The 20,066-nt window shown below is 46.0% G+C and overlaps 1 protein-coding gene across 5 annotated transcripts in view; it reads left to right on the forward strand.

Annotated features, from left to right (window-relative positions):
• AMPdeam (AMP deaminase) overlaps positions 1 to 20,066 on the forward strand; it is a 138,080-nt gene that overhangs the window by 11,922 nt on the left and 106,092 nt on the right. The window lies entirely within an intron of this gene.

Here is a 20,066-nt window from a genome sequence, read left to right on the forward strand (position 1 = left end):
GTTCCAGTCTTTAGAAGTGCGGGGAACAAATGAATGTAGAAAAAAAGCTGTTTTGCATAAGGGAATGGCTACTTTGTGGGGATAATCCATGCGACGTGATATGTAATTGGGTCTATAGAAGAATTTCTTGTGCAAGATGGAATAATATAATTTGTGGAACAGAGTGAGCCGACAAATCTTTCGTCGTGAAGTCAACAATGGAATATTCAAAATAGATTTCATTGCTTTTACGCTTGCGCCTCGGTTAAAGTTGGACAAAATGAAACGAACACAGTTAATCTCAACGCGTTCTAAAGAAGTAATCAAGTAGCCTTGGCTAGGATCCCACACTGCTGTTGAGTATTCTAGCTTAAGTCGAGTTAATGTTTTATACATAAATAATTACGAAGAAGACGTTGCGCGAGACAACTTACGTCGCAGGTAACCTAGCCTTTTGTTAGCGTTATTGATTATGTGATCTATATGAAGCCTCCAAGTTAGATTAAGTGTAATGTGGATACCTGAGTACTTATAAGATGGCTGGTTGGTTATTTTGGGTTTAATAGCACAAATGAGTACTTATAAGAATGGACACATTCAAGTGCAGTGTCATTTAGGTAGTATACTGGAGAAGGAGTAGAAGTACATGTAACACGCATGATCTTGCATTGATTAAAATTCAGTTCCATTAGCCATTGGTTGCACCAATTTGCTGTAGCCGTAAGGTGGTGCTGTAGCATTTTAACATTATTATCGCTTTTAATCTCACTAAGAATAATACAGTCATCGGCGAATAAATGTATGTTAGATGATACATAAGAAGGAAGATCATTGATATAAATTAGGAATAGTACAGTGGTCCGAGAACGGAACCTTGTGGTGCACCAGAACGTACACTAACAAATGGAGTCGTAGCCGTTGGCGGAGGCAAATTGTAAATTACTGAGAAAACATTCGATCGACTTAAGAAGTTACTGTCGATATCTAGGTGACCGAATTTTAGTAGAAGCAAATCATGGCAAACTTTATCGAATGCTTTTGAAAACTCTAAATAGGTGCAAGTTATCTGCGAAAAAAATTTGTTGAGTTTCGCATGAATATGATTTGCGAAAACCACGTTGTGCAGACGTTAGTTATGCATTAATTTCTTTACGGGGATTCGTCTTACGTAACTGACGGATGGGTGTCCTCGCTGGGTAGACATAGAAGTGCTTACGCATTTAAAAACGTTTCACAGTTCGGTCGTCCTGTCCTGTCTGTCTTCTACTGTGTGCGCGCGCGTGCATGTGAGTCATTCAGACACTCTAGCCCCGTTCGTTGCTTTACTAAACGTTGTCAAGCTCAAACTTAGTGTACCTCGCAGTCTTCGTTTACGAAGTCTGCGAAATGGGAAAAGAGAGAAAGAGAAAGAATTCTAGTTTCTGCTTCGCGCCTAGCCCAACGTTTCTGTAGTAACTACCGGCTGCGTACAATTGTGGCAAGTAACTTCAGTTTTGCTGCCAAAACGGCGGTCCACTGAAATTTTTCACCGCTCATGTACCAAGCGGGTACGCCTTAATATTTTTTTCTTTTTCTTTTCTTTCTTTAACAGGTTAATTGTTGCAACTGTTATGGTGGCGATGGTGACGCGCTTTCGAATCCGCTAGTTTTGCACCCGGTTAGAGCTTGAGTACAGTACAGTCACGGCCTCCTTATCAGAGTTCGTCGAGCGTAGTTTTTTGCAGTGTTCCTACATGACTCTCATCCTGTCCTCTTCTGATGGGTAGGCTTCGTGCATAGCTGCGCGGTACGCGATGGAAGCCGAACGCACGCTCTCCGGGAGAGGCTGGCGTTTGCAGGCGAAGTTGCTTTGCCAGGTGCGTCGTTGACAGAGTTGGGATTTGGACCTCGACGTGCGTCCGAGCTTGCCTAGATTTTCATGTTGCCTGGTCCGTTTAACTTTAATTTTGATACTGAAAGTCAGAAGTATTGCTTCCTTTTACTTCATTTAATTTCTATACTGGGCTGAGTCTGTGAGTGATGAAAATCACTGATGCACAACAGACAGTACAAGCCATTGACGGCGCTTAAGCCGCGGTCAAGGACCTTTATTCAAACGTGTGTGCGGGTTTCTCAGCACACGTGACGCTGTGGCTCTCCATATCTGAGGTTGGCGTGCCGAGTGTGAGGCCTGTGCTCCTTCGTAGATGGCATGGCATTTTGTTGGAGCATGCGCGCTTACTTCTCCGCTTTGTCCTTTTTGGAAACCTAGCTTTTTCCCTGTTGGCATTGCTGTGAAAAGAAGGAGCGAAATCTAACTTAAGTATATGACCTCTGGCAAACACCTGCCACATTGAAGAGCGAGAATTGGGCACAAGTGTTATTTTTCTGTTTATCGAGACGCACTAACATGCATCGAACCCGCCGTGGTTGCTCAGTGGCTATGGTGTTGGGCTGCTGAGCACGAGGTCGCGGGATCGAATCCCGGCCACGGCGGCCGCATTTCGATGGGGGCGAAATGCGAAAACACCCGTGTACTTAGATTTAGGTGCACGTTAAAGAACCCCAGGTGGTCGAAATTTCCGGAGTCCTCCACTACGGCGTGCCTCATAATCAGAAAGTGGTTTTGGCACGTAAAACCCCATAATTTTTAACATGCATCGATGCGCGTCTGCTAACCTGGTCCCTTGTTTTTCACGGACTCAACTACGACTTGATTAAGGCTGGCGCACTGAAGCGCGGCAAGTCGTGAGCATGACGAAGCACAAAGGTGTAGAAAGTTGGGCTTGTTGGATATTCATGACTGAGGGTACAGCGCGAAATAAACAGGACGGCCAGTGTAGTAGACACACAGACACACAAGCACCCTCATTGCGCAGGACGCCTGAGACTGATCACTTGGAAAAGGCTTTCGACTTTAACTTTGTACGTAAGCACCGTTAATTGAAAACAGAGCGGCACGTACGCCTGCTGCCCCCTGCGGCGCGTGAGGAAATCGCTCCCCCGTGGCGGTATAAGGGCTCTCGAAGCCACGGAGCTGCGTTCTGTGTCGTAACCGTCCTGTGTCGTAACCTGGTGGGGGCCTCTATATAGGAGGCTGACGTGGACCATGACTTGCGAGACCGCTGCGGCTTGCGAATCAGGGTGCGAGCGTTGTTATGAATTAAAAGCCGAATTGTAATGGGTGGTCGGGCGATCGCTCACTCCATCCTCCCATAGGTGGGCTCGCTGCCAGGGCGCGCAAAACCTAGGCGCGCGGCTTGCCATTGCATTCTCTTCGCTCGCTTCCTGGCAGTCTGCGTTTGTCTCTCTCTGTAGCGACTGGGAGAAAACAAGGAGAAACGGTGCGGTCTCGTAACGCAGCAGACCGCGGCAGGCGAGAGTGCCGCGGAGTTCAATGCTTGCTTTGGCCGTCGCGCGCCGGGAGCGTCGACGAGGCGGCTGTTGATGGGCGCCCCTCGGGGAGGCGATTGCGCTAACCGAGTTCCCTCGTGTTACTGGATTGCGTCGTCCGGCTAAACGTGCAGACGCTTTGTGTCGTCTTTTCTTCTTCTTTCTCCTTTGCGGACTTTTGCACCCTTTTTCGTTCGCTGAAGGGGAAGCGCAAGCAAAATATGGAGCGTAGAGGGCTGTCCATTGTCGTGCTTAGTATAGGTGACGGGATCTTCATGCCAAAGTTGCATTTGGATTGAAGAGTCGCTTATGGCACGCGTGTGCTTGGTTTTATACGTGCTATTCAAGTTGAACTGGGTACTTCATTTTTTAATGCGATAGCGTTAACGGCCCCGTGTCACAGAAAATCCGGCGTCGGCGTCCATCGTCGGACGTCGATCGGCAAAAAGAGTTCTGAACGAAATTCTGAACCACGCATACCCAACCACTTCTATACCACCAAAGTTGCCGATACCTGGTCCTTCATTCTTTACAAAGTTATTCCTCCGAATATTGAGAACGGCAACCCACAAACAAATGTAATGGAAAAAAAATACACCGACAGCGCATACCTTTTGTTAGCTCTTCTCAGACTGAAATATTAAAATGCCAAACAATAACAGGAGATCGACCCACACAAGAGGCCGCGTTTCTACCAGAAAGCTCGCCTTCGTGCGTAGCGTTCGCTGCCATCGTTTCCCGGTAAACGTTACGGTTACTTAAGCTGCAGTTGCCGGGAAGCATGAAAAGCAGTCAGAGGTCTTTGAATGCTATCGCGTTCCACTCTTAAAGGCGAAGCTTAAACGTCCTCCAAATTTTTTTTATAGCTATAGCGTTTCATTGTTTCTCATTTTACTTTCGCGCCGCATCATAGCCAACAAAGACACCGAGAACAACACAGGGGAAATTACTTGCACTTACTAATTGAATTAAAGAAAATGATAAATTAATGGAATTGAAAGTAGATGAATGGCGTATGCCACATGTATGTCACGTATGTCACATGTATCATCAACATGTCCCTTCGCTAGAACAATATTATGGAAGAAAGAAAGCTTTGTACAGTTTACTGGCGGTTACCCGTACGCACTTATGTTGTGACGTCGTGGCATCCTAGGTCACTGTCTTTCCGGTGTATTGCCATCTATAACGCGAGAGTCCCCGACACGTGTGCCGCTCTTATGAAGCAGCGACGAACAGGGATGAAGCTGTGTACGCCCGCGCGGCGTGTGGGACGTGCGCAGCTGTCGCTCTTGGCACCGCGCATCGTGCGGGGTGTTGTTCGGCGCTGGAGCATCGCAAAAAGGAAATTGTCAATGAAGAAGAGACGGCGTGCTGATCGCTCGATGTTCGCGCCCCTCCCCTGTATAGCTGTCGACACGCGAGCGCAAACAGGGTCGCCAGCAGCCGCCGTAGCTGTATTGCGATGGGCCTTGCTCGAAATGTCGAGGGGAAGTAACTGCCGTTTCCTGTCCCCTTCTGAATACGGGAAAGTCGATACGTGGTGCTGGTGTAGTACACAGCGGACGGCACTGTCTGCAAATTATATCTTGTTCTTCGTGCCGCACCAAACTCGGCAGACCCGGCAAGGTGCATGGCACAGCGACCGTGACGTTTAGCGTGCACGGTGGGCGAGGTGTAGCCGGTTCTATCCGCCGCCGCGACATATGTATTATCGGCAGGCCGAAATACAGAAGCGTCCTCGCACGTTTAGCGTGATTTTGGTTCACGTTAAGGAACGCTAAATGGCCGATGCCATTCTGCTGCCCTCCACCGTATGTGTGAGCTTTGGAACATAACACGCAGTGAATTGTTTTTCTGCACTCAAGCATACTCTCTCTTCACTCCAATGTGCGGCGGAGAGTGCCTGCAGAACGCATGGCCGGCTAACTTGCTGTCCGTAATTGTGTATACACTGTAAACGAAAATAAACCCTCCTCGGAGTTTTTAAGAGGTGATGTGCCCTATAACATCCCCTCCTCAAATATTTACTCCGATGTATGGGAGCAAAACAGCGTCATTCCCTCGTTTCACTCCGCTGGCTAGCTGCGGGAGTATTAAGGCGACATGACGCGATTTCACTCCGCTTAAAAATCTTGTTCTCCCGTGAAACTCCGACAGGGAGTTTTAAAAAACTCCCCTCCGCCGATACAGGTTGGTCACGTGGCGCTTCCCATGAGGCTGTGCGCCTCGCCAGCGACCGGGCGCGTTCGGCGGAGCGGGCAGTGCTCATGGCTGACGGTTTGTTTACATGTGTGAAGTGTCGTTCCGTGGCAGCGTTTCGTCAATGTGTTTCCCGTATTTCCTTCCAGAAAGTGTTATAGGCATGCCTGAAGCTCACTGCATCTCAGCTTCAAGTACATTAGCTGTGATCACTTTGCTGACAACGATGATTGCAAGAGCCACGTTTTCAAGTGCGGAAAAAGGCTTAGGTATACCTCGAAGCTGCTCACTGGCTCGTGATGTCGGCTCACGTTCTGGCTGTGTTTTCGTGCTGCGTCACCCAGTCTTGTGTTCTTCAGTACGTGAAATGCGACTTCTATGTCCTTTTGAGTACATGCTGACAACGTCCAGTGTAGTGTTTGAAAGGACCGCGTAGCAATGGCAACAGCAGGCACTGTTCGAGTGACGACATCCGTGCTAGTCGCGCATGAATGGCGTAACCCAAGTTCGTTGCGGTGCTGTGTTGCCAGTGAGAAAGACCGGAGTGCAAGCAACTGTTTTTATGTATCTGTGAACGGATATCCTCGCCCGAAGAAAAACGTTAGGACATAAGTATGCGTACTGAAAATAAAGCTTCTTATTGAGCGATGTGAATCGAATGGTTATCGCGCATATAGGTTTTGGTCACGTCGTTGCTTCCGATATTGCATTAACATTACGCTCTATCCGAGACACTGATTTAGACGCATGCCTGCTAGCTCCGAGTTTAGGGATTCACTCGACAGATCAGCGATGTAGCTCCTTTTGGCAACCGAGACAGATTGCTTGGACGCAGAGAAAGTAGTGCGGTGTATAAAATGTATGACTGCGCATTTTTCGGTGTTACGTCGGCTGCTGCGGGTCATGCTCACACGTAATAATTTCTTGCTACGCTACCACTATATCGCGAAAATTTAATTTTGCTATGCAGCACATGCACTTACATATTTTTTTTTGCTTACTGTAAATGTAACTAACGCACTACTTTTTGGCCGGGAACGCCGGCAGTGTGCGAAGTCGCTTCAGCACTCACAGGATGGCATGATAATTTTGAAAAATTACGCCATTAACTTCTTTTTTCTCACTATTTTGAATTAACAGTTTTGTGTTGATTAAGGTGTTCTGTTAATTTCAGAGAGGCAGATCTCGTATGAACGAGCATGTGAGTCGTAATTCTGAAAACAGCACAGCTGCTCCCTAGGCGGTTTCGAGGCACACAGTATCGTGGCTATATATACTGGCACCGTTGCTTCTTGAGTATCGCGTGTACGGGGGATGTCTTTCAAATTTCTGCATTGGGCGTTTCTGAAATGTTTATGTATGTCATGATATATGTGCTTTCATTGACTTGTTTCGTCGAATTTGACGCGGTCTCGTGTGCATAATTCGAAATTTGACCAGCAGCCTCTGCATGTAAACATGTTCGCGCAAACTCACGCGATGCCTCTTTTTATACTCCTGTTGCACCTCGAAAAAACTCCGTCAATTGCAAAGGAAAAAATAAAGAAAAGACAGAAAAAAACTCCCATAATTCCACGCAAAAATTCCGCTCGTACGGAGTAAAAATTCTACTCTGATCATACTGAGCATAATAAACTCCGAACCGGGGGGTCGCTAGAGGACAAGCAGTATACTCCCACCTCGGAGGGATTTCCGTTTACAGTGTACTCCGACCTCGTGTGCGCAATGCATTTTGACTTCTTTTTCTTTCTAATTTTCTGTTTCGTTCTTTCTTTCTTCTTTGTTTTTTTAACTTTTGGAGGGGTGGGGGGTGGGGAGGAGATAAAGAGTCTTCAGCGAACGTTGGCATATCAGAAATTCCAGGATGTATGTAGGCCAGGGAGTGTGGCAAATCCGACAGTTCGTCAAGGAAACGCTTTGTTTCGAAAGACTGCGTCAAACAGTTGCTGCACGAAGTCGGCGATGCATGCTTGCTTGTCAAAACAGGCCGAGCCAACGATGTTCGAGAAGTCTGTGTCTGGCGCACTTCCTTAGCGAATTTATTAGCTTAATTGGCGCCCACATACATGCACTGAGGTAAAGCGCCCTCCGAATACAAATATTAACTCGGACGATTTTATACAGAAATTGTCTGGCACAGATCGCACGACGCTCCCACCGACGAAGGACATCCTCAGATTGCGTCATGGAATTCGTGGCACTTACCCGAGCCACGAACTCCTTGTTTCGTTTCTTACTCCAGTCGGGACTTCTAAATTATTTTCATTGGTGTTCATTTCTCTTACGTTATTGGTTTTCTTTAGTATATATTTGTTGTTGTTGTTGTTGTTGCTTTTTTTTTCCATCATTCTACTCTCCTTCCTCTGAAGGCGCGGACGTTACATCTAGCGCGCGGGGCTATCATGTTCAGCATTCATTCGAGTCTTCCTTTATCTTCAGCAAAATGTCATTTTTATGACTTCTCGATTACGTCTTTCTGACCACCCACAATGCCATGTCGCCCGCTTCAAGCTTTGGTTACGGTGCGCGCAGCGGCAGCGAAGCTGAGTTGGCTCGGAAGCCTTCTTGAAGTAAATGAGCGGCGCCGATGCGCCGTGCGATGACGCAGCGCCTGCCCTGTGTTTTCATAGTTAATTGCGCGCCGTGGTTTCGTCGTCATGGCGACCGGGTAGAAAGGGCTGTTGGCCGCGCAGACTCCGCACCCGTTCCAACTACGCCAGTGGGTCTTTATAAAGTGGGAGTCGAGTTTCCTGCCGCGACGTCTCGTTTATACTTGCGCATTTGCCAGACGGGGCATATTTTTACGTGCGCACGCCATCTGTCTTACTGCTGCTTTAATATTTCACACGTTCTTCTCTCGAGGAATCTTGTACCGATTTATACTAACCAATGCGCCTCAAGTGGCGCATGCTTTCCATTTGGCATTCCCTATATATATATATATATATATATATATATATATATATATATATATATATATATATATATATATATATATATATATATAATGTGTGTGGAGATTATGCCTGTATGTGCAGTGTCCTCCCCCCCCCCTTTTGCACAGCTGTCTACATCGGTATATATGTACATTTCTTTATTTTTAAATTAGTAGCGAATGCTTTATCTGTAGAGCCTATCTAATCATATCACTGGGGCGTATAGTGTTTAGCGTAAAAGACGCAAGGTCTGTTTCCCGCTTGTCGCACGATTCAAACAAAAGAAAATGCGATTAAAGATATTAACAGACAAAGCATCCTCTTGATATGAACACAGTTACGATCATATCCTGTTTTCGTGTGTAGTTTGCGTATGAAACAAACAAATGGCGATTATGCGATGAGCAAGGAGCAGCAGGCTATGGTGGCGAAAATCTGCATTCGCATTTGAGTCAACCCCTCACTCGCAGCTTTAGCATTAACCCATTGTGGAATGCCTTCTCCGTTTCTGCGTGTCTACGTTTCGGTTACTTTATTCATTCTTATAGCAACGCGATGAGGCGGAAGTCTCGGAAGCCATTCAACAAACGCTTCCAACCCTCGCGCGCGAACGGCGCGTCTTTGCGTGTCCTCGTTTGTGCGAAAACCGTCAGCACAAGCGCCTCGCCATAACGTAGGCGTACTATGTATGTATAGCGTCGACGTATATGATGCCGTAAGGCATAGGCTCATATAGAATTAGGTGCTTCGATGCGCTTTCATTGAGGCGCGCTCCATGGGTCAGCATATAGACCCAGTGCATGCAACCAGCACTTAGCAGAGAAATTGCGACCGCGCAAAAAAGAAAAAGAAAAAAGTTATTACATGTGCGTGACATGTAGGTTAGCTGCCGGAGAGGTCTCCCGTACCACATCCTTTATGTCATCGCGATGGTGGGGTAGAATTTTGACGAGGTGGGATAGGAGCATAGAGTTTTCTACAAAAATTAAACCAGGGGTAACTTTCGCGCCAGTGTCAACGGGAGCTGCAAGTGTTGCGTTTAACCTTAATTAAAATCATGGGAATTGTAGATAGTATGTGGATGGGCCTATGTATAAAAACTTCATCCTCTGCTACTTCAAACGACTTTGTGACTTTGCAAATTCATCATTTTCGAGAAAATAACGCATCAACTCGCTGTGATTATGCATGTGCGCAGAAACATGCTGCCTTCGTGTGTTTGGAAAACTGTGATTTCAATTAAGTTTAGAAACAAAGCGTGATAAACGAAGCCAGAAGAACGTGTGAAGCGACGAGTATACGAAGACCAGACAAATCCATGCACTAAAGCATCATTGCCATGGTGACTGAACGATCGCCTCGCCAAAGTTCCCTCTTTAGTAACGCCGGTGGAGACACCATTTGGCGCTGTGCTTAATCAAAGCGCACAACTAATGCAACTGCCGACTGTGTTGCACTTATGTGATAGCATGAACTTGTCTCCAAGATATGATCTTCATAAATATCTTTTTTTTTACATGGAAGTCGCTCAACGTGATAAGCATTTTCTAACGCATCATGGTTGAATACGGCGTGACAAAATACTGTTCTCACGCTGCTGGTCTCGCGGATACGTCTATCTTATTTATTAACGCGATAGCGTTAAGGGCCCTGTGTCGCAGAAAATCCGATGTCGGCGTCGGCGGCGTTGTTCGTGAGAGAAAAATCACCCCAAACCACGCATCCCCAACCGCGCAGGCCTTTTGCGTGGCGCGTAGGCGTTACTGAACTAATTGAATTTCTCAGAGTAAAAGGCGTCAGAAAATTCGCGAAATACAATTTACACACAACGTACAGGCATATAGCATCAGTTTGTAATTTGAATATACTAAAAAGAAAAGAAGTTCTGTTACGCGCAAACTCAAATGCAAACCCCCTTTTCCAGCTGCCGTTTGAGATTTGGCGCGGCTGCGCAGTATACCTCCCGGATCGGCCCACGCAAGAGGCTGCGTTTCTACGAGAAAGTTAGCCTTCGTACGTAGCGTTCACCGCCAGCGTTTCCCGGTAAACATTACGGTTACATAAGCTGCAGTTGCCGGGAAGCGTGAGAAGCAGTCGGGGATCTTTCAATGCTGTCGCTTTCGATCCACTTATAAAGCGAAGTTTAAGCGTCCGCTATTTATTTATTTATTTATTTATTTATTTATTTATTTATTTATTTATTTATTTATTTATTTATTTATTTATTTATTTATTGCAAATATCTTCAAGGCTTCCTGAAAGATGCATATTGCTTGGATGGCACTTTTGACGTTGGTGTCGGTAGTGGCAGAGGCGGGGAGGTAATTCCCATTAAGTGCTGGCTTTAGGGATGAAATAGTCATTCTACAGGTTAGTTCGTCAAGACGGCACACCACTCTTAAAGTTGTGATCCATACGCGATAAAATGTACATGGATCGAAAAAGGAGATCGCTTCTTATAGTTCTTGATTCTGACGATAAGGTTTGTGAAAGAGGCAGAGGCGATCGAACACTTACGGCGTGGAGAAATAGATGGGGTAAGTTTGGCGTGTTTTTCATTGAGGAGTGAGAGGGAATAATTTGATAGTATAAAATGGGCAGCGCGTTCTTGAAGAAATTTGAAGGCAGTGATTAGTGTAGATTGGTTAGGGTCTCAGACAGCGGATGCATATTCCAGTTTAGGGTGACTATAGGCTCAGACGCTACATTGTCACATCATACGTGCGGTTTTGTTTCGTTCTTTTTAGTGCTTGCTTATGTCACCGTTGATGGTGCTGAGGTAGAGAGAAAAAAGGCGGAAGGTTGAAACGTAAAGTACCCGATTTGCTACCCTAAATACATTGCAGGAGAGGAGCGCGTGAAAGTTGAGCGAAGAACTGAAGCTGAATTGCTGCTATCGTACTAAAGCACGTGATTAGAGATACAGTATAGGTGACTGTAGAGCAGCTTTAGTCAGATGAACTTATGAGGCAGTCCGGACGGCCTGGCTGAGCACTCTGCAAAGCGGGCGTAGTGATGCCCAAGTAATTAAGAGGCGTCCCTTTTTAACGGTTCTTTGTGAGTCGGGAACCGAGAGCTTAAAATCGACCATTCAAATCGATTGCGCCTGTGCTAGATATAACGTTAATCGGGGGAGGATCGTATCGCTGGCGACCTGAACGTCTTGCTCTAAGCGGTCGCCTATGCTCCTTATGGAGTGACGGACGACATCGAAATTGGGCTGCAACTAATGGGAGGATCTGTGCCAAGCTCGTTCGGTACTTTATTCGAGGTTCAAACTGGCGGAAGGGGACGTCGCAGAAACCTTTGCCGGTTCCGCAATGTGAAGCGAAATCGATGGTTCCCTTATACTGTACACAGGCGATATTCTTCGCCGTAGCCAGGGCTGTTCGTGTGGTGTGGTAAGAGGGAGAGAGAGAGTGAGAGAGAGAGAGGTCCGATGGTAACATGACTGAAGGCCAGCCGATTTTTTTTCTTGGTGGATAAACCGGGTGTATAGGCGCTGACTTGTTTACTGCATTATTGAGGTGAAAATTAGCTGGACACCTGCAGGGAAATTTTGCAAACATCCCTCGAAATTTCTTCCCGCGATACTACACACCTAAAAAGAGTAAAAAATGCGGGAGTTTGCAGACGTTGAAAGCACATCTAGACGGCTATAAGCCTTCGCCCTCGGGTTGTTTTTTCTCATCCACGTTTGCTGAAAAGCCGTACGCGAAATCAAGACGTCCGCTTGAGCGCATCTCTTTAGCTGTCTTTGGCCATTGTTTATTTTCTTGATAAGGTGGAAGCTTGGGCGAGTTGGTGATTCAATAGAAACATGTGTGCACAGCGCAAAAGACGAGGACTGAAGGAAGCTAGAACACAACACAGGCCTGTGTTGTGTTCTTCCTTCAGTCCTCGTCTGTTGCGCTGTGCAAACATGTTCATTTTCATTGCCACTCATTATGTGCTGGGCATGTAATTCATCAACTACCGGTGCTTTAAAAGTTTATCGCCGCATCTCGCTTGTACATGAGTTAGGTACATACTGTTAACGGCTTGACTGGTAAAAACCCGCGTATGATAGGGTTTTAGTGTAGTGTTAGCTATTCCAATTGTTTCACCGAAGTCTGTAGTGTATATATATATATATATATATATATATATATATATATATATAAAACGTACATTGACCTCATTCCAGTTTTCGCCAGTATATCGCATGTTTTGACTGCCCGTGGCATTGTCAATTAAGTCTAGTGGGCTCGAAATGTGCCACAGTTGGTGTGAAAATGTTATACGGATGAGGAGGCCATCGTGTATTGAGCAGCGCACATGAAAGCGCTCGGTATGTCTCCGACTGGCCGCGCGCGTCTTGTCCGTTACATTAATGTTCTCAGCTATGTATGGCTGTCCCTCATACACACCGACGCCGCACTATATATTACAACGCACATATCGAGCCTTGCGGTGCATCCAAGCGTGATAACTCAGCTTGCGCAGGGCTCCCGGAACGGGACCGTTTATCAGGAAGCTTTGATTTTGCCGACGCCTAATGGTCGTTGTAAACAGAAGATTGGCCGCTGAGAATACTAAAACACGGCCGGCGAGTTGCAGACAGTCGTGTAAACAGAGCTGTTGAGAGCTGCAGTATATGCAGTCGCAAGTGGCCGAAGCCCGTCGGAAGACATCAGCGGCAGAGTAGCGGCGAGGGCCAACACGATTCCTGCTTCATGTCAGCGTCTTGCGCTTCAGTCACTCGCTCGGTTTCCGGTACGCTTTCTTTTCGCGGAAGGTGGACACCTCCATTTGGTGTGTATTTGGGATGCTTCTTGCCGATGCCCTTCGAAACACATGCAGCGAGGACGCGTGCTTTTCCCCGGCAATGGCTTATCGCAATCGGGGTGTAAGGCCGCGACGTAAACAAGCAGACATGGGCGCACTGTGTACCCGGAGAAGGTTGTGGTCGGCGCACTCGCGCTCCCTCAGCTATTTTCGTAGGGAGCGACGGGCAGAGCGAGACGGAGCTGGAGCCGGACGCGCTGCCAAGCTTCTCGGGCAACTTGCACAGCGCCGAAGGCCGCCGCCCTTGACGCGCATATTTACACCGCGCGCCTGCGCCTTAATTGCGTTTTTATTTTTGCGGCGACGAGGTAGTCCCGTCGCCGAAGCTGCGCGTTTCTATTCGCGCACCTTTGCCTTGCCCTCTCCGAGACTTGCCCTGTCTCGACCGGAGCACCTCTGGAAGTACCTTTACTTACCCGAGACGCTTGCCGTTGGCGTTATTCGGATCGCAGGTGCGTCCGTGACCCGTGTCTGGGATCATCATCAGCCTATTTTGGCTACTGCAGAACGAAGGCCTTTCGCAGCATTCTCCACTTGCTCTGTCTTACGTCAGGCAGACTCCATTTTGTGCCTTAAAATTACCCCCCTTCATCACACCACACGATATCACTCCTCTGTCGTCTTCGAGTGCGTTTCATTTCCTTTAGCACCAAATGTGTTTCTTATAGAACACTAGTCATATGTCCTGCAATTATGGTTGCGCGATGTCTGTAATTAATAACCGCAAAATAAATTTTGCTGCATTTAAGTGCCATCCACGCGAAGACTGACCGGAGCCACCTCCTTCCCTTCTGCCAGATGGAATAGGATTCGTGTTCTCTTGTTTTACATCTGTCTTCCTTCTTTCGCTTCACTGTAGCTAGGAAAAAGAAATCGTGCGACGAGGGAGATGGATCAGAACGCGCGTTGAGAAGGCGCACTTGAAGTAACAGCATGCATTGCCCATGCACGCACGAAGCATAAAAAAAGCCGCGTGGCGCGCCCCCGCAGCCCCCCCCCGTCGTCTATTTCGGTTGCTGCTGTTTGCGTTCCCGTTCCGCACACGAGAAGCCGCCTCGTCGGCATGCTCGCTGCAGGTTTACGTGCGGAGAGGGTGAACCCGCTTGAACCTTCCGGAGGGAAACACAGCTGGTGCCAGCGGACACTGAGCGCCTCTGTTTTACAAGGGGAGAAACGTCGCTGGCACGATCCCGCGGTCGCCTGACTACATATCGGCAGATAGCTGCCTATCCACGACAGTGCGGGGGTGAAGTCTCTGACGTGACAAAATAGTAGGTGGCGCCGCCGTGACGGGCACTCTCGATAGTATGTGCGCCATGTTCGCAGGCTGCGCGGAGGCGACTCGCCAGTGCCTAGAGGTCGAGAACACGGAGTGCGTCACATCTTAACGGCGCACGGATCGTGCTCACAAGCTCGATAGGCCTCTTTTGTGCGCATGGGTAAAACTCGCACTATCGTGGCTGAGCGCCTGCAACATTATGTTGCTGGGCGTGATCAAGGGGGCATGTTCGGCTCTTATTGGCGCTAGCACATGTTCAGTTTAATATAGTACTTGTATTCGGCGGAGTGTGGCTGCATAGTGAACGCTGTCTTCGAATCCGACACCGCCTCGAAGGTTGTTAGTTTGTTTGCGATGTATATGTGTTTTATGCTTGCCTACTCTGCTTACCTCGCAACGTCCCTCGTGCCATTCAACTTAAGCACGGAAGCACTGGCCCAAGCTGCTTTGCTTTTACGAGTAAGCATGGTCGAGTCCCGACAACGCGTAACCGAGAGTGCATTCCGCCGAACACGGTTTCCTCTTGCTAAAGTGGTGTTAACCACAACCGCGATGTATGTCGCTGCCATCTATAAATGCAACAGCGAATTCGATGCCGTTTCCTTTCTGCCTACGCGAAAGTCGCGCAGACGGCGTGAACGACTATAGTTGTTCACGCCGTCTGCGTGACTTTCGCGTGTGGAGAAAACGGTTCGGAAAATCAATTAATCCGCTTTGCGGATCTATACATTGCTGCGCTAATGAGCTGTTTGTCACGGCTTTTCGTCGGTGCCTATTGGCATCGGTCGTTTGCTGCCCAGTAGTCGACATGTGCATGCACGAAGCTTTCTAAGCGCCATCTCCAGGCAGGCCATGAGAAACAAAGACAAGGCGAATGCTGCAGCCGGTGTCGTGCGCTTGCGCCAGCCCGGTAGCTGTGCAATCGACACTGCAGGCGTATTCCTCTCGAAGATTAAGCATACTCAGAGCTATAGTATAGAGGCACTGCTGTCGTGAACAAGCTGATGCTCTGCAAGCATACACTGTAAAAAAAAAAAAAAAAAACGTTCCTTAAAAAAACTAATTTTCTGGCTGCCTTACCAGAAAATTTCTGTAACACTCTTTCTCTATTTTTCCTTTTTTCTGTTATTTAACAAGTTCTTTCTGTTTTACACTAAGAGAAATTTTGTATTTAAAGACAGTTATCTGTTTTGTATTACAGGAAAAGTTCTGTTTTCTGTTTAAAATTCGTCTTTTATTTTAATCATATTTTAAGTTTTATTTTACAGAATATGTATGTGTTAAACAATTATTCATTCTGAGGCACAGAAAAAGTTCTGTTTTATGTTTATATTTTTCTGTTACTTCACATTTATTTTCTGTTTCACTGTGTGACGTGTAAAGAATCTTCTATCGTGATGAATAACGGGCGAACCAGGAATGTCGCTGAATGAAGCCAACGCTTTGAAAAGGCATTTCTCGTCGTGAGGGCAGTTGCCGCCACCACGAAGAGAATTTTCCTTGTAGAAACGTTGACTGCAGCCGTTATTCCTTGTTCGACCACCGTTTATCATTTCTAGCCTCCATTTTCATGTGAACTTCTCTCATGTTTGAGTACTACTATCGCGCGTCACGTAATAATTTTAAAATAACAAATATCACGTAAATATGCAGCTGGTCTCAAAACGAAAACTAGGCTCTAGCTGTGCTCAAAGCTGAAAATGTTCAACTGCAGCGCAAAAAGACAAAGGTCGCACGTAGCGCTCGTTTTTCCTTTACTCGGTTTTCTTGAGCTGCTGTTAAACATGGTCAACACTTTTTCTCTCAGTGGCTGTAAAAAATAATTTGCAATTTAGGACATTGTTGAAGAAAATGAATTTTTCTTTTATTTTACATCAGTACATCACTGGACAGATAAATATGAATAGAACTTATGCGCACTAAATTCAGAAAACAAGCAGCACCGCTTTTCTTCCAAGTGTTATAACAGCTTAAAAGTCAATTTACCAGGCTAAAGATTAGCTTCCGCTTACCATGGATCGCACGCGCGTATGTAGAGTAGAAAGAACTGGAAAAAGTACATGCCCTTTCAAAGGAAGGCAAGCGAAATAAATAAATACGCGCATTTTTGCGTATAATAGACACTGCTGGCCAAGCTACGGAATTCCCCCGACCCTCAGTAAGTTTGTTTTGAATTAGTCACGGCATGTAATCAAGCTCAAATTTGCAACACAAAATAGCATCAAGATGGGTGTGCATTGTGTATGTGGCATCATGGTAGGTGTGCACTATGTCACAGTGTCCAGATATTATGAAGTGCACATTGAAGAGACGCGAGTATGTTCAGAATGCAGATACAATCGAATGCTCTTTTGATGTAAAAAGGAACGGTTGTGTAAAGTCAGATATTGGTTTAACCACCGTAGCTGAGTCGCAAAATAGCAAAAGTTCCCTCACCTGAAAACTGTATCACTCTAAGGCTTGGTATCTTTTTTTTTTTTTTTTCTGTGAATGAATGCAGGGTTGCTACGTGCCAAAACCACGATTTTATTATGAGGTATGCCGTAGTGGGGTACTCCGGATTAATTTTGATCACCAGGGGATCCCTAATGCACGAAACATAGGCGTTTTTGCATTTCGCCTCCATCAAAATGCGGCCGCCGCGGCCGGGATTAGATCCCGCGACCTCGTGTTTAGCAGCGCAACACTATAGCCGCTTGGCCACCGCGTCGTTTTTTTTTTATTTTTATTTTTTTTTTCTCGATAAACCAAGGAGCCAGATATTTCATGGAGTCATGCGTGACAAAGAGCACGTGGCAGCACTAACACTGTGGTAAATTATGCTGCAAAGAAGAACCACGCTACAGTTTGTATCGTACAAAAATAGAAATGTGTTTTGTTTTAAAGCAATAAAAACTGACAGCTAAATAGGCCATGAAAACAAAAGAGATAACAGCGAACTTCTTACGACAATGCAAGAGAACCAGCTTATATATCAAACCATATTGGTGCTGAAAAAAAAAAACTCAAAGTGGCCTCGGCATTACGTTGATGAAGACTTTTGCTTTAAAACTGAATCATGAAGACACCTGGTTATGGAGAAAACTTTTGGTTCAAGGCCGTGCTGCTTGCTTCGGTGCTGGACCTTGGTTCCTCTCTCACGGTGTCATGATGCGACTGACCTGAAAACAACAATGGTGCTTTAATATGCATATGGCAGCAGCATGATTGTACAGAACTCAGTGAAGCACAATACTTTTTTTTTTTTAAGAGTAGTCAACAAAGCCCTGCAGCGTGTGCTTATGTGAGTACCGTGTGGGAGGCCACTTCCAAATAATGTTTATTCCAGCCAGATGACTATTTAATTTCAGGTAACTGCTGAATATTAGTGCGTGGCCAGTCAGTGGCACCGTATACGCTTTGAAACAAACATCACTCACCATGGGACATAATGTACACGCCCTCCACCCCCCCCCCCCCACGCACACAACACGTAAAAAACACACGCGCGCGCACAGCACGTACGCAGCACACACATGCACATGCACACAACACACATACACACAAACACACAACGCACACACTACTCAATGTTCGTGGTCGCTGTTTGTTTCAAAGATGTAGAAGCCTATACAGAACACTGCACTGACAAGCTTCATTTTATTATTGCCAATATGCACTAAGCTAGCAGATGTGTGAACCTCAGGTTAATTGAGGCGTCTGTGGTTTTATTTTTTAAGTACATTTAAGCATATAAAAGGCGACAGATTCAGAATGACTATTGTTTCAAAGAAAGAAAGAAATCTCAGGTTGGTCTCCACCGGTTCAGCTACAAGTGTAATTGACACCCTACTACTATCTTGGTCGTTTTGTTGGTTGTTCTTATGCGTGTCACCTATTCATGACAATATTAACATACCGTTTGTGCAACTATGGTTCAAACATTTTTTTTTAAAGCCATGCAGCCAGTTAGAACACGATATCAAAAAGAATCTGTACATTCTCTCATGACTTGCTCTTTTATAACTCTTCTAAACTAATCATACTATTCACTTGAGGGCACATATTGAAATTGCGGAATTGAAGCCGATCAGTGGAGAAGTGATGCGACGACTTTATTACTTCTTTTCCTCGATTTCGGAATCTGTACGTATGCTTCAAATAGAATACTTACGAAGTTATTCAATGAATCGTTTTAAGTAGCAACCTGAACACCGCAAGCTGTCGCTCAAGTGAAGTTCCCTTCTTCATGTAATTCATATCAATAGGCCAGATTGCGCTGTATGCTCCATGCGCTTTATTTAACTAAATATAATGTGGCACTTGCGCCGGAAAGGTGAAGCATCGATTGCAATAGCAAATTAGTAGACAGCTATACGAAGCCAGGACACTAGTTTTATCGGCAGTATAAACTTGGAAAGATTCGCTTACTAACTGAATCAACAAAGCATGGTGTCAGCGCGCACAAGCAAACATGAACACATCACACTCGATGAGCACGGACACTCGTTGTCAAAACGCTGGTATGAGCAAGCGCAGCAGCAGCGAGTGAAGTGACCTTCGTGCGAACGAGCTATCGGGGGCTCGACGCAAGAGCGGCGGCGAGAACAGAGCGCGCGCAAAGGCATGAGCCGTGTGCAGATCAATTTCAAGATACGGCGCGCGGTCGCGCGCCAAAAGTGCGCACTTGTTGGCGAAGTCGAAGCCGCCTCGCCTTCCCGCGCTGCCTCCGTCGGTTACCCTTGCTCCTCCCGGTCGCGAAATGTGCAGTCGCAAACAAATCGCACGTCAGCTGTTTTCGTGACATTGTCTAGCAGAATGGCACAAATTAGAAAATAGTCCTGCTAATTTAAGTTTCCTTTAATTTAACTTAAAAGGACGCATTACGCTAACTGTATAGTATATATATATATATCTATATTTATATATATATATATATATATATATATATATATATATATATATATATATATATATATATATATATATATATATATATGTATCAGTTACGCTATACAATAACATGTTGTTTTATTACTTTTTTTACTAAATCTGTTGCTGCAGTTCAATTTATGCAAATATTGACCATTTGTTTCTCATTTTTGCAGTCTATCATTCATACATTTAGTTATTATTTGCCAGAGTCAGGAAGTGAGGCCAGCAGACAATTTCTTCATGGCCACGAGCGGGATGGCAGCACATCTTCGCGGCTCGGGTGCTAGCCCCTTCCGCGCTGTGCTTTTAAAATGCGCAGAGAGTACACAAAGCCACGCAGTCTGTAGTGTTCCCGCTATTTTCAAAATGAAGCGACTTAGTCAGTGGCCAGGCAAAATCATTTCCCGATGCTAACTCACTAAAGCACTCGAACCGCAGCTAACAAAGCAACAAAATCAATACTGGATACTATGTGCCCTCATACGCGGCGGCTTCATATGCCAGTATCAAAACAAATATTATACAACAGAAAAAAAACTCGCACTTTGCGTTCACTC

This window comes from Dermacentor andersoni, chromosome 5 (genome assembly GCF_023375885.2).
Source record: "Dermacentor andersoni chromosome 5, qqDerAnde1_hic_scaffold, whole genome shotgun sequence".
Taxonomy (NCBI): domain Eukaryota; kingdom Metazoa; phylum Arthropoda; class Arachnida; order Ixodida; family Ixodidae; genus Dermacentor; species Dermacentor andersoni.